Below are 12579 nucleotides of genomic sequence, written 5' to 3'. Positions count from 1 at the left end.
ACCACGGTCCAAAACCATAGTAACACAATACCATCAACTTCAAAGCTCGGAATCAACACGACTGTCGAGATACTTTGGTCCAAAAACATAGGCTCAAGTACCGAGGACTAACTACCACGGACCAAAAGAAAGCTTCTCGACATGTACGCTCTTTTCTGTTCATGAAACTGCGTGTATACACGACTTCGTATATAGCGAGCCTGCGTATCCGCGACTTAGTATATAGCGTACCAGCGTGTATACGCAACTTGGGCTTAATGAACCTGCGTATATGAAATTTCTCTTCATTCTTGTAGTCTGGACTGAGATCTGTCTTCAAAGAGAGTTGCCATCAAGGACAACACCTGTACCATAGCGCCACACCTGTGCCAAAATTCCAACAAGATTTGTCACAATAAGAGGGTTGTACATTTTATGCCCTAAGAATTGACTTTTGGAGGAGTAAAAGGGCAGTCAAGAGGGCTAGTTATTGGGCCCTAGTTCTGTGATTTGACAGTGGGCCAAATCAGAGATAAAAGGACAGCTCCAAGCCCTAAGTCTGGTCTTCATTTCATGGTTTCTTTGTGCCTGCATATCAAGGATCATGTTTATTGAGGAAACGAACCCATTTCTCACAGAAAAGGGCACCCAAAAATAGATACAACGTTTCTTATATGTTTCTTGTACATAAAATATATTGCATGCAAATTCGATGCCTCGGAATCAGATCGGCGATGACCTCGCTGTGAACTAAAGATTAATTGCATGACCTCTCTGTGACCTAAAGAATAATCGCATGAGTGTGTCTCTAAACTCTGTAGGCGGCCTATCTAACTCTGAAACTGCTATTCTATCTCTATATTGGTCCCTCCGTATACAATTCAAGCATCCGAAAGATTGAAAGATCGGCAAGTCGGCGCTAGAACTATTAACTGGAATACTAAGAAACCTACAAATGAAAACTTTAAAGAAGTAACCAGTAAGCGATACCTTTTCCTCTGAATAGTTATTTCTTCCCAGAGCATTAGTTGCCACAATGGTCTTTCCCTGCTCTTCTTACTGGGTGTCAAGAGAATGGTTACAGTATTATGAGAGAAACATCTTTGTCCCAGCTTTAGTAAGCCAGAAAGGATTAAAAAGTTATGGGGGCATAAACCTCTGGCTGATTAAACAATTCTGGGATGCTACTTTAGGTCTTTTTTCTGTTAGCATCAATTTTTTCCATTTTGATTTAATGGGCTTACGGACTGACCAGACATCAGCATCATTTAATACAATTAATCTGCAGAGCTCTGTGAAAATCATGAAAGGAAACATAAATCCCAAATCCCAATCTCAATTCAAGACCAGTATACCAGCATTGTAGATAAGGACACTGTTCCACGCTTACAGTAGCACACATCCTTGAATTTCAGACTCTCCCCCGTTGGGAGAACACTAGCATTTTATAATCTCTAGCCATTTTCATGTTTTCAAAATCCACAGTTGTTGTAGCCCTAGAGCACTGCTGCGAGTATAGACGAAAGATACTTCCTTGTGGCATTATTTCTCAGAGATAAACAGGGTGTAAAATTGGGCAACCAGAAAGGACACAAAAATCAGCAACATCTCACTGATTGGGAAACGAAGAAAAAGCGTACTATTTCATTGGAAACATCCAAGAATAGAAAAGAGGGAAACATCTGAAAACTAGGAAAAAAGGAAACATCTAAAATATATTAGCTTTATCTAATTATGCAGTTTGATTTTATCTTTTGTAATAAAGAGAATGATTGCATTGTTTATAAAATGCTCATCTCTTCTTCATAATAAAGTAGTGGTATTGTTTGCAGACCTGTGTTATTCCAGTGTTTGTGTCTACAGTCTGTTCTGTTATTCTTTGTTTTTAATTTTCAGATCTGCAAGTAGATCAATTGGTATCAGAGCATAAGATCTTGGAAGCCATCCACCTGTTCGAAGATTTTTTTTTTTTTTTTTTTTTTTAAAGGGTCATACATTTCACTCCATTCAGTGGATGAAAATCATGAACTCGCTAGTGAATGATTTAGCTAGGGCTCTTCAAGAGCTAATTACGCTGCAACAACGACAACGCCCTCCAGGGCAAATGCAGCTTGATACACGCTTTCAACTGCCCAAATTCTCAGGGCAAATGAATGGTGAGACTGTTGATTCTTGGATCCGCAGCCTCTCCAACTATTTTAGAACCTGTCCAACAATGGACGAGGAGATGAAACTTCAGATCGCCAGTCTACAATTGGAAGGCCTAGCACAAAAATGGTGGGATACTCATCTTGAGAATATGTTCTTGGTTGTGGAACTTGGAGAACAAGCCGAGACCAAATCGACGCCTATCACATCTTGGAATCTCTTTTGCGAGGCCTTACGTGAACGCTTCTATCCTCTAGGATATATACAAAATCTCCTTGCCAAATGGTTGCAGCTTCAACAACTACCCAATCAATCAATGCAAGCCTACATTGATGTCTTCTGCAAGTTGCGCATTCAACTCCATATATCCGATCCAGACGAGGTACTAATTATCAAATTTAATTCTAGTTTGCTAATGCTTCTTCGTCGTGAAGTTGAATTGTTTGATAGTGCTTCATTAGACAAGGCCTTTATTCGGGCCCTGGCAGTGGAACGCAAAGTGGGTACTCAAATCCGATATCCTCAAGCTAGAAATGGTCCATCTTCCTTTGATTCTTCTAATGTCGCCTCTGCCTCATCCCCCACACCTCACCGCACCCCCTGGTGCACATTTCACAAGACCAACTCACATGCTTCTGCAGATTGTCGAGTATTGAAAAATCTCCGCCCCCAGAAAACTCTTTTTACAGAGGTCGAACAACCAAAGGCCACTACCCCACTTCCAGCTGTTTCTCTCGAAAATTCGATAGAAGTGGACCCCTCTCTCATCCTCATGACTGCTAATGCAACAAACACCTCTGTTATGCCTTTTTTTACCCATAATTGTCAAATCAAACATGACTTGGCCACGCTTATTCTTGACAATGGGAGTCAAAAGAATCTTGTGTCACAAGACTTAGTTGAACGCCTTTGCCTTCCCACCACTCCTCACCCCCACCCGTATCAACTCGGTTGGGTCAGAAAGGACGGTCCTCGTCTTACCATCTCACAATGTTGTGCTGTCACCTTTGCTATTGGACCTTTTCGTGATACTGTTGTATGTGATGTTTCTCCTCTAGATTGTGCTGATTTATTGCTAGGAATTCCATACCAAGAGGCTCGACATGCTGTTTATCATGCTACAGATCACCAATACCACTTGCAGCATGATGGGCGCACCTATGTGCTTACATCCTCAGCTAGCACATCAACACAACCTTCCATTGGCAAAGCTCCCATTCTAAGAGTCAATTTAAACCAAGATGTTTCTTTGTGCTTGGTTCACCCCGTCAAGCCAGACAACCTCACCAATCCAGTCCCTCCTTCAATGGCTCCTCTACTCCATGAATTTGCAGATGTCTTCACCCAACCCACAGGGCTGCCTCCAGCACGCTCTGTTGAACACCACATTGATCTTATTCCTGGCGCTTCCTTACCCAATGCCCCATCTTATCGCCTTGCTCCTTGAGAGGTAACTGAGATAGAACGCCAAATTGAAGAATTGTTGACATCCGGTCATATTCAGACGTCATCCTCGTCATATTCAGACAACAGGTATGCAGTGTTTGTGCACAGGGACTTCAATGGGTCTTCTGCTAGTAGCAACAGTCATCTTCGCAACTTGTTTTATCAAATATTTGTTGACAACTATCTAGATGTAAAAACAAGCACTTACAGTCAGAAGACAGAAAAGTTGGCACCTGCAAGACAAAAAAGAAAGATTCTGGTTTATGCAGCATCCAATTCAAGTTCTAGTTCTCAAGAAGTTGCATCAAGAAATAAGGTACCATTGCGGAAAAGAGGAGAAAAAGGTAATTCTATGATGAGATTTTCACAAGAAAAATCTAGCAAAGCTATGGAGGTGCTCGATCTTGAACGAGGTGTCTGCTTTCCTTTTCGAAAATATACTCCAGAAATGGTTAGGGAAAAAGTTTTAGGCTCAAGAGGGGCAGTATTCTCACTTTTTGGTCATGGAGTAGAGATCCTCTCGAAACTAGGGCTATATTGGATCACCCTTTTCTATGATCGACTTGTTGGGAGGGGTCTAGAGATAGTTCCATTACGTGCAGAGCAACTTCGGAATTTGCTATGTGATTTGGGACCTTCTTTTGTCAAAGCTGGCCAGGTTTTGGCAAACACATCTGATATTGTTCGTGAAGATTATATGAATGAACTTTGCATTCTCCAAGATGATGTTCCTTCGTTTCCAAATAAGATTGCTTTTACAATCATAGAAGAAGAGGTCGGTGTACCTCTTGAACAGATATTTAGCAAAATATCTTCTCAGACTATAGCAGCAGCAAGTTTAGGACAGGTTTATCGTGCCACTCTTCGTGGCTCAGTCGAAGAGGTTGCTATAAAGGTACAGAGGCCAGAAATTGAACCTATCATATATAGGGATCTTTTCCTTTTTCGAACTCTAGCTTCATTTTTGAATGGCATTAGTCTTGAGAAACTTGGTTGTAATGCGGAGCTTATTGTTGATGAATTTGGCGAGAAGCTACTTGAAGAGCTTGACTATACACTTGAGGCACGTAACATTGAGGACTTCTTGGAGAACTTCAAAGATGATCCAACAGTTAAGATTCCTCGAGTATACAAAGAACTTTCTGGTTCACGGGTTCTTGTGATGGAATGGATTGATGGCATCCGTTGCACTGATCCACAAGCTATTAAAGAAGTTGGCATCCGCATACCTAATTTTCTCACTGTTGGTGTGAGTGCTGCTCTGAGACAGCTGCTAGAATTTGGGTTGTTTCATGGAGATCCACATCCTGGGAACATTTTTGCCATGCGTGATGGACGTATTGCATATGTAGACTTTGGAAATGTTGCAGTTCGTAGTCAGCAAAACAAACAAAGCCTGATTGATGCAGTGGTACATGCTGTGAATGAGGAATATGCAGAGATGGCAAATGATTTATAGGAACAAAAATCAGCGCATCATTTTATACACTCCATTTCTCAACGCCAAGCTCAAGTAACTGCTGCTTTGCAAGCAGCCCAAGATCGTGCCAAACAGAGACATGACAAGTAGCGAACACACTTGTCTTTTCAACCTGGAGATCGTGTGTGGCTCTTGTTGGACAAGCAACGCTTCAAGGGCCAGCATCATAAGCTGCACCCTCTGAGATATGGCCCATATACTGTTCCGGAACGCATTGGACAAAATGCATATCGCTTGGACTTGCCTTCCCAGCTTGGCATCCACGATGTTCTTAATGTTAATAATCTCAAATTATTTGAACCACCTCTCCTTGAGGAATCTGTTACAATTCATCATCCGGTTGATAATATTCCAGATTTTCATCCTCCTCTGCTCAAAGATACAATTCTGGACTTCAAGAAACGGGATACACGACATTAGCCATACTTCTCATATTTGGTTGGTCGGAAGGGACACACACCAGCACAGGCAAAATGGATCAATGCAGAAACATTGCAACGCAATTTCCCTCAGTTGGTGGAGGAAGCCGAGATGCTTCCTGATCTAAAGAGGGAGGAATTGGGCAACCAGAAAGGACACAAAAATCAGCAACATCTCATTGATTGGGCAACCAAGAAAAAGCGTACTATTTCATTGGAAACATCCAAGAATAGAAAAGAGGGAAACATCTGAAAAACTAGGAAAAAAGGAAACATCTAAAATATATTGGCTTTATCTAATTATGCAGTTTGATTTTATCTTTTGTAATAAAGAGAATGATTGCATTGTTTATAAAATGCTCATCTCTTCTTCATAATAAAGTAGTGGTATTGTTTGCAGACCTGTGTTATTCCAGTGTTTGTGTCTACAGTCTGTTCTGTTATTCTCTGTTTTTAATTTTCAGATCTGCAAGTAGATCAAGAATCTTCAGAAGAAAGATACTTCTTTGTGGGACTATTTCTCAGAGATAAACATGGTGAAGAATTTTTCTGCATTGAGAGCTATGATTTCCTGAGCTTCTAGGATGAAAATGACTATCCAGAGTCAGTTATATTTTCTATTTCTACTTGCAGTAATAGTCTGCCTTCAAATCCTGGCTCCAAATTGTTCGCAACAAAAACTCACTGAATTGTGGACAACATCATGGGTTTCCCTAGAGGGCACCCCACTATACAAGCAACAAGGCAGACACGACAACAGAAACATAATTCTTTTTTTTTTCAGTACAGAGTCCTGAACAAGTAGTTAAATTGGTCCATAAGTAAGTGCCCCATTTAAATTTTTTCAATCTCCAGCTATATATTTGAAAACGATGAGAATGACATCTATACTAATTGATTTCAATTGAGTATCTGAAATGCAGAGTATTGCTTATAAAATTTTACTGATTTTATGCATGTGAGTGGCATGTGATGCAGAAGTATCAATGATTCTCGAAGAGAGCTGAGCTACTTGTTCTGTGGAACAAGTAATCCAAAAGATGATTGCTGGCACTGTGAACCAAATTGGCAAATGAATAGGCAAAAGCTTGCAGATTGTGTTATTGGCTTTGGCTGGAATGCCATGGGAGGAAAGGGCGGTCAATACTATGTAGTAACCTATTCCAGTGACAACGATGTTTTGAATCCCAAACCTGGTGCTCTCCGCTACACTATTATTCAAGACGAGCCGCTCTGGATCATATTTGAGAGTGACATGGTCATTCAGCACAAAGAAGAGCTCATCATGAATAGTTTCGAGACCATTGATGGCAGATGTGCCGATGTCCACGCCCACGGTGCCTGCATAACGATACAGTATGTGACCAACATCATCATTCATGGTATCAGCATCCACAACCGCATTCAAACAGGAAATGCCTTGGTGAGGGATTCCCTTGAGCATTATGGTTGGAGAACGCTGACAGATGGCAATGGCATTTCAATTTTTGGAGACATTATATCTGGATAGACCATTGTTCTCTTTCCAACTGTAACGACGGCCTAATCGATGCAATTATGGGATCCACTACCATCGCCATATCAAATAATTACTTCACTCACCATAACGAGGTCTCATACTGCCATTGGATTCCTTTCAACTAATTTATAGTTCTGTCTATTAATCTTTGTCACAGACAAAAAGCTGAAATGGTAATTTCTATGGAGGTCATGTTTCTGGGTCACAACGATAGCTATGTTCAAGATATAATAATGCAAGTAACGATCACCTTTAATTACTTTCGTGAAGCCCTTATCTAGAGGATGCCTAGGTAAACTCTCTTCTCGACATGAAATCAACCTCTCTGAATCTCTGCGATGTCATGGTATTGCCATAATTGCAAAAGGATTTCACAAGGTTACATTGATCATATTAGGAATGGAATGGTGCATTTCGCAACATCTGGTCATCTTTGGAGCAGTAGAGAGGGAGGAAGTGGACAATGGACTTCACATTCTTCACCATGTTCATGCTATTCATGTTGTAGAATAATAGCATTTTTCTTTGACAATTTCTTCAACCAGCATGTAATTTCTTCAATCAGGGAAATTGCAGAAGTTCAAAGCACTGTACAACATGTAATGATAGGATTTTTCTTGTTCTAGAAATTGTGAGAAAGGTTTTCTCAAAACAAATTGTAAGGTAAAAGGAGAGGGTGAACGGGATGAATTTGTTTATGTTCAGTTATCATATATCATAGATGGCTTGGCAACAAAGATTACTGGAAATTTTAGTGAGGAGCAGACTATTTAATCAAATAGTCCACTGAAGTTCCTCAAAGAGACCCTGAAATCTTGGTTGCCATCTCTCTTCTCTATGGAAGAAATGGACATTCTCAAGATGTTGTTACTTACGATGAAATTGTTGGGAATACGAGAGTTGTTGAAAATGGACCATTCAGTCCAGAGGTGATGGGGATCCCAAAATATTTTTATTTGGATTTTAATGTGTCTCTACTTTCAACAATGATCAAACACACCAGAAATGGATATTGCAATATGGAGATGATGAATTGGTTACTTTGGATTATGGACTTCACTTTGGCAGCTTTATCTTGAGAGTTTGGGATTCTCAAGTGATCCCAAGAAGGACGTGTGTGCCCAATAGGAGCAAGATGTTACTCCCTGGTTTGCATGAGGGTACCATAAGAAATATGTTCCTCAAAATTATCCCACAATTTGTGGACAGAGAATATGGATGAAATGTTTTGATTTCTATTACTATGATCAACCTCTACCTGCTCTGATGATAGATATGAAAGTCTGTGGGCTTTATCCTAAATTAAAGACAAGGCTATGGTTTGACAGACAGTTATGGGAAGTTAGATTTCATATCGAAGAAGATAACTAAGATAATTAATCCCATGGCTGGAACATCACCTGGTATAAGTGATGATCCTAAAATGAAGTGTAACCTAGTGTGATGAGTAGACACGGTATTGTATTGAGAAGCGATGGGGTGTTGTCTGAAATGTATAACCAAGATGTCACCCTACAACAGTGTTGTCCACAGGGATGATGGAGATATTAGACAGTTGCAGCAACTAGACAACATTTGAAGTAGATCTTCCATTACTTATAAGGCACTAGATGGCTACTAGTTCTGTACAATTACTGTGGGGCATGCATATCAAAGCCTAGTCAAGGGCGAACAACCACTAGCTCGAAACTAAGTTTTTAAAGAAGCCAAAGCTTGTATCTATTCATGAAAGGAAAAATCAGATATCAAATCAAAATTTTTAAAGTAGATGACCTCAGTGGACCATGTGGGCCCTCACATGAGAGCCATGTGCCTCACCACTCCATCTCCATAACATATCATGCAAGCACTGTGCCATGACACACAACACTGCAACATGCTAATATGTTATGCCTATTATGGGAAGCAACTGTCTGTCTCACCAGTAGCCATCATTTTCATTTCTTCGAGCACACTGTTGCACCCCGAACCAGAGAATTACCATATATTCCTAGTTGAAAACATCAAATGGAATGATCCACGGGGATTTGTCAAAATCCCAGGTTATTTTGCAGATCATGTGTAGTAGTGAGTTATACCAAGTTACAAGGTCTCGAGTGGGTTTTAGTCATTTGGTCAAACCAATGAACTTTAACATGTCACCGAGGTCTCAAGTTGACTCAACACCCTAAAGACATAGTTGTGTCAATTTGACCAGCAGACAAAATTACCACATCTGAGAAGGTGCAAGATCTAAAAATATGCTATAAACTGATAAGCCTCAATGCAAAAAAAACAAATATTGCTTTCAGAACAAATAATGACTCAAACAAACTAGTACAGAAAGAAAAATGGGAAAAACACATGAAATCCCACAAAATAGTGAATTTCATAATTTTATACAGCAAGAACTGACAATGGAATCTTAAGAAAACCTTTCCTAAATACAAAAACTAAACTGAACCTAAAGGTCGACTGGAACCAAAAAAAAAAGAAATGTCCACCAACCTAGTATCTTATGACTGATTTAAAATGCATGGCACAGCTCAAAAATCTTCGGGTCATAGAAAATGTATTTTGTGACTGATTTGAAGTGCATGGCAGAGCTCGAAAAACTCCAGATGATAGAAAATGTGAAAAACTATCTCACAAAGGTCATCATCCTTAAATTCCTTCAAAATTCCATAAGAAACCAAGAGCTGCAGGAATCCACATGCCTCAACAATACTTATCTAGGATTCAACCTCAAGTTCGAGTTTAGATTTCCATGCAGTAGAGCAATATTCTGAGTCTTTTTCCATCTCCGATAACACCTTATACAGTGATAAAACAAAACGAACGACATTCAAGAGAAAATGGCAAGCATGTCTCAGCTCCCGAATGCATGTATACCATTTATCGATAGTATCGTCCACATAAACGCAACCTAAGGGCTGTAGAATCATCTTGGCCGGGTTCATCGCATATCTCAGCACCGCAAGGAATTTGTTACAGATTGTCTTCATGCCACCGCGGGAATCCGCCAAGAAATTGTTCAGACCCTCACCATCCATTTTCAGACCAATAGGATCCTAGAGTTTAGTATTCAGCTGAGTTTAACAACACTAGCATTTTAATCAATGAACAAATACATCGCCTAAATAATTACAAATATAGACCCCCTTAAGATGTAAGCATTATTAAGTATTATCTATCTTATTCATAGGGTCTCATTCTTAGGAACCATTATCAGTGTGACCCAATTTGGTCTTCACGAGAGTATAAGGTCTTTATAAGCAATTTTGTGGTGAGAGCAATGTTTAATAGATTTCAAAATCATGCAGTGGAAAAACCCAATAGGTCTTTCTTGGACTCAAGTGCTCATCGTTTACATTACTTGCTGCACTAACTCAACAAAAGAGGTCACACTCCATGTCAACAAATTTTCATTATCTACAAATAATGTATAACTTATGTCCAAGGACGCTAAAGTAATGAAGGTAATGGCCTCCACCATATATAGGCTTATCGAGCAACTTTACCCATGCTGGAATTCCTATGACAGTGAGGACAATATGGTCCACCATACAGCTATAGCATGTTTACACCGCATACTATACACTCCAAATTTCATCCCCAAAGTGACTCTAGAGATCGTTAACCAGTACAAAGGCATTTTCTTAAGCTCTGTCACTATACAAGGAGAAACTCAAGAAAAATGCAGTCAACCATGGTGAACTATTTTGCAACTGCTACAGGAATTGAGCGCAGCCCAAATTGGTAGTTCTAGATATAGTATAAGGGAAGAGCAGCATTTGTTCATTAGCCACTTTCATAGCAACAAGTGACCAGCATACGTTGAGACTATGGGTACAGGGGAGGTAGCAACATCCCATGTGAAATTCTTATTACAATAGGAATTCATCCACAGATTATATATAGAGACCGTGTGACACAAGTGGATGGCTTCAAAATTTTAAGGCTGCGAGATTCACTTGCTATCTTACTTGACTATATTCAAAGAATTTCAAATTGTAAGTATAGAAGGCCATTTATCAAGAGCCCACAGTAAACATATAATATAAGTGTTACCAGATCACCCAAAACAGAAGTTAAATTCTGTCAAGTTACCAGTATACAAATTTAACCACCCCCCAATAACAGAGTACTTGTCTTAACATGACCTTGATCTTAAGTTGTTTGATTCCATGAGCATAATGTACCTATTTCTCCTCCCATCCTTTGACAGTCTGCAGATAATGCAGCTGCCACCCTCGAGCTTGGGACCAAACCAAGCATTCCAGAGGTTTATATTGCCTCCACCCTATACAACTTTTTAGACCCTTAATGGGATTCTAGAGGCAATCTCCTCCCCCAATTGTTGTTGAGGGACTCCAAGGATGTATGGCCCCCACCAATTAATCAGTCCGGGACTCCAAAGATAAATGTCTCCACCCTTTAATCAGAAAGGGGCTCCAGAGATCAATGTCTCCACCCCTTAGGCAACAGGGATTCCAAAGATCAATGTCTCCACCCTCTAGGCAACAGGGATTCCAAAGATCAATGTCTCCACCCTCTAGGCAATAGGGATTCCAAATATGTTGTCTGCACCCTAAGTTTACTCGGGTTTTCTATCCCCACCACGAGACCAGTACTAGTTTAGAGCTCAGTCTATCCCTTTAATTCAACCCATTTAAGAATTCCATGTTCCTTTACAACAGCCCGTTTAAGAATTCCATGTTTCTTTACAATCTAAGCTACAAAAATACCTCAGTACACAGCCTGAAATACAAAGACCACCATATAACACAACACCAATCCATTGAACCATGCACTTTATGAGGTTTGTTAATGATAAATTAAGTGCATATGGGGAAAAAATTGGGGTAAGTGGCACATAATATCAGCAAGGGATAGAAGCACTGGACAAGTTAGCTGAGTATATCCTAGGTGTCCTCACACACTAGACACCTATCTATGGTATCCACAATATAAATTCTCTGAACTTATATATTCACTTTCTGGCATTTTTGGAACTTATGTAGTCCTCTGTGATCTCACGACAGGTCCAGTTGGGAAGTTCAGTCCCGAAGCATTGAGTATTCGGTCCTCGGTTGGCTATTAAATTTGTCATTATATGTACTTCAAATTTTACAGCTCGTTACCAATGGGGGCTATGCTTTTGTGGGCATAGCTCTTTCTGTTTTGACATGGATGGTTTGGAATGATTCTTTCTATGTTGTGAAGCCTTGCACATACCTGTGCATGAAAATTTTCTTGGTGCATCCTATTTGTTGAGGCCAAGAGTTATCTACCCCCACACAATCCAATATGAAAACAGTAAAAGATTGTAGCATAAAGTTAATTAACCCCACAGAATCGGTTATGCAAATAGTAACAGATATGCAATAGCAAGGGGTTCGATACAACAATACGGAAATTCGTTATCAAAACAACACGATCGCAGGGGATCCAGTACCATGGCAAGGAAATTTGATGTGCAAATGGCATAGGATATGCAACAGCAGGGAAACTAGTTACAAACGTTTTGCTAAAATCCTTGCCTACAGCAACACGCAAAGACAACAATAACAAAGAGAGTTTATTGCCCTAAATTTTCTATAGGTTTC

General features: G+C 40.0%; 1 pseudogene; it reads left to right on the top strand.

Moving 5' to 3' along the window:
- The first annotated feature begins 5584 nt into the window (after window positions 1-5584).
- Window positions 5585-12579, top strand: part of LOC149217527 (putative pectate lyase 5) — a 63392-nt pseudogene continuing 56397 nt past the window's right edge.

This window comes from Pinus tabuliformis, chromosome 1_1, assembly GCF_031772625.1.
Source record: "Pinus tabuliformis cultivar Carrire ecotype Pingquan chromosome 1_1, CPIR1, whole genome shotgun sequence".
Lineage (NCBI taxonomy): Eukaryota > Viridiplantae > Streptophyta > Pinopsida > Pinales > Pinaceae > Pinus > Pinus tabuliformis.
Note: the sequence above shows the minus strand (reverse complement) of the source record. Positions and strands in the feature narration are given on the sequence as shown.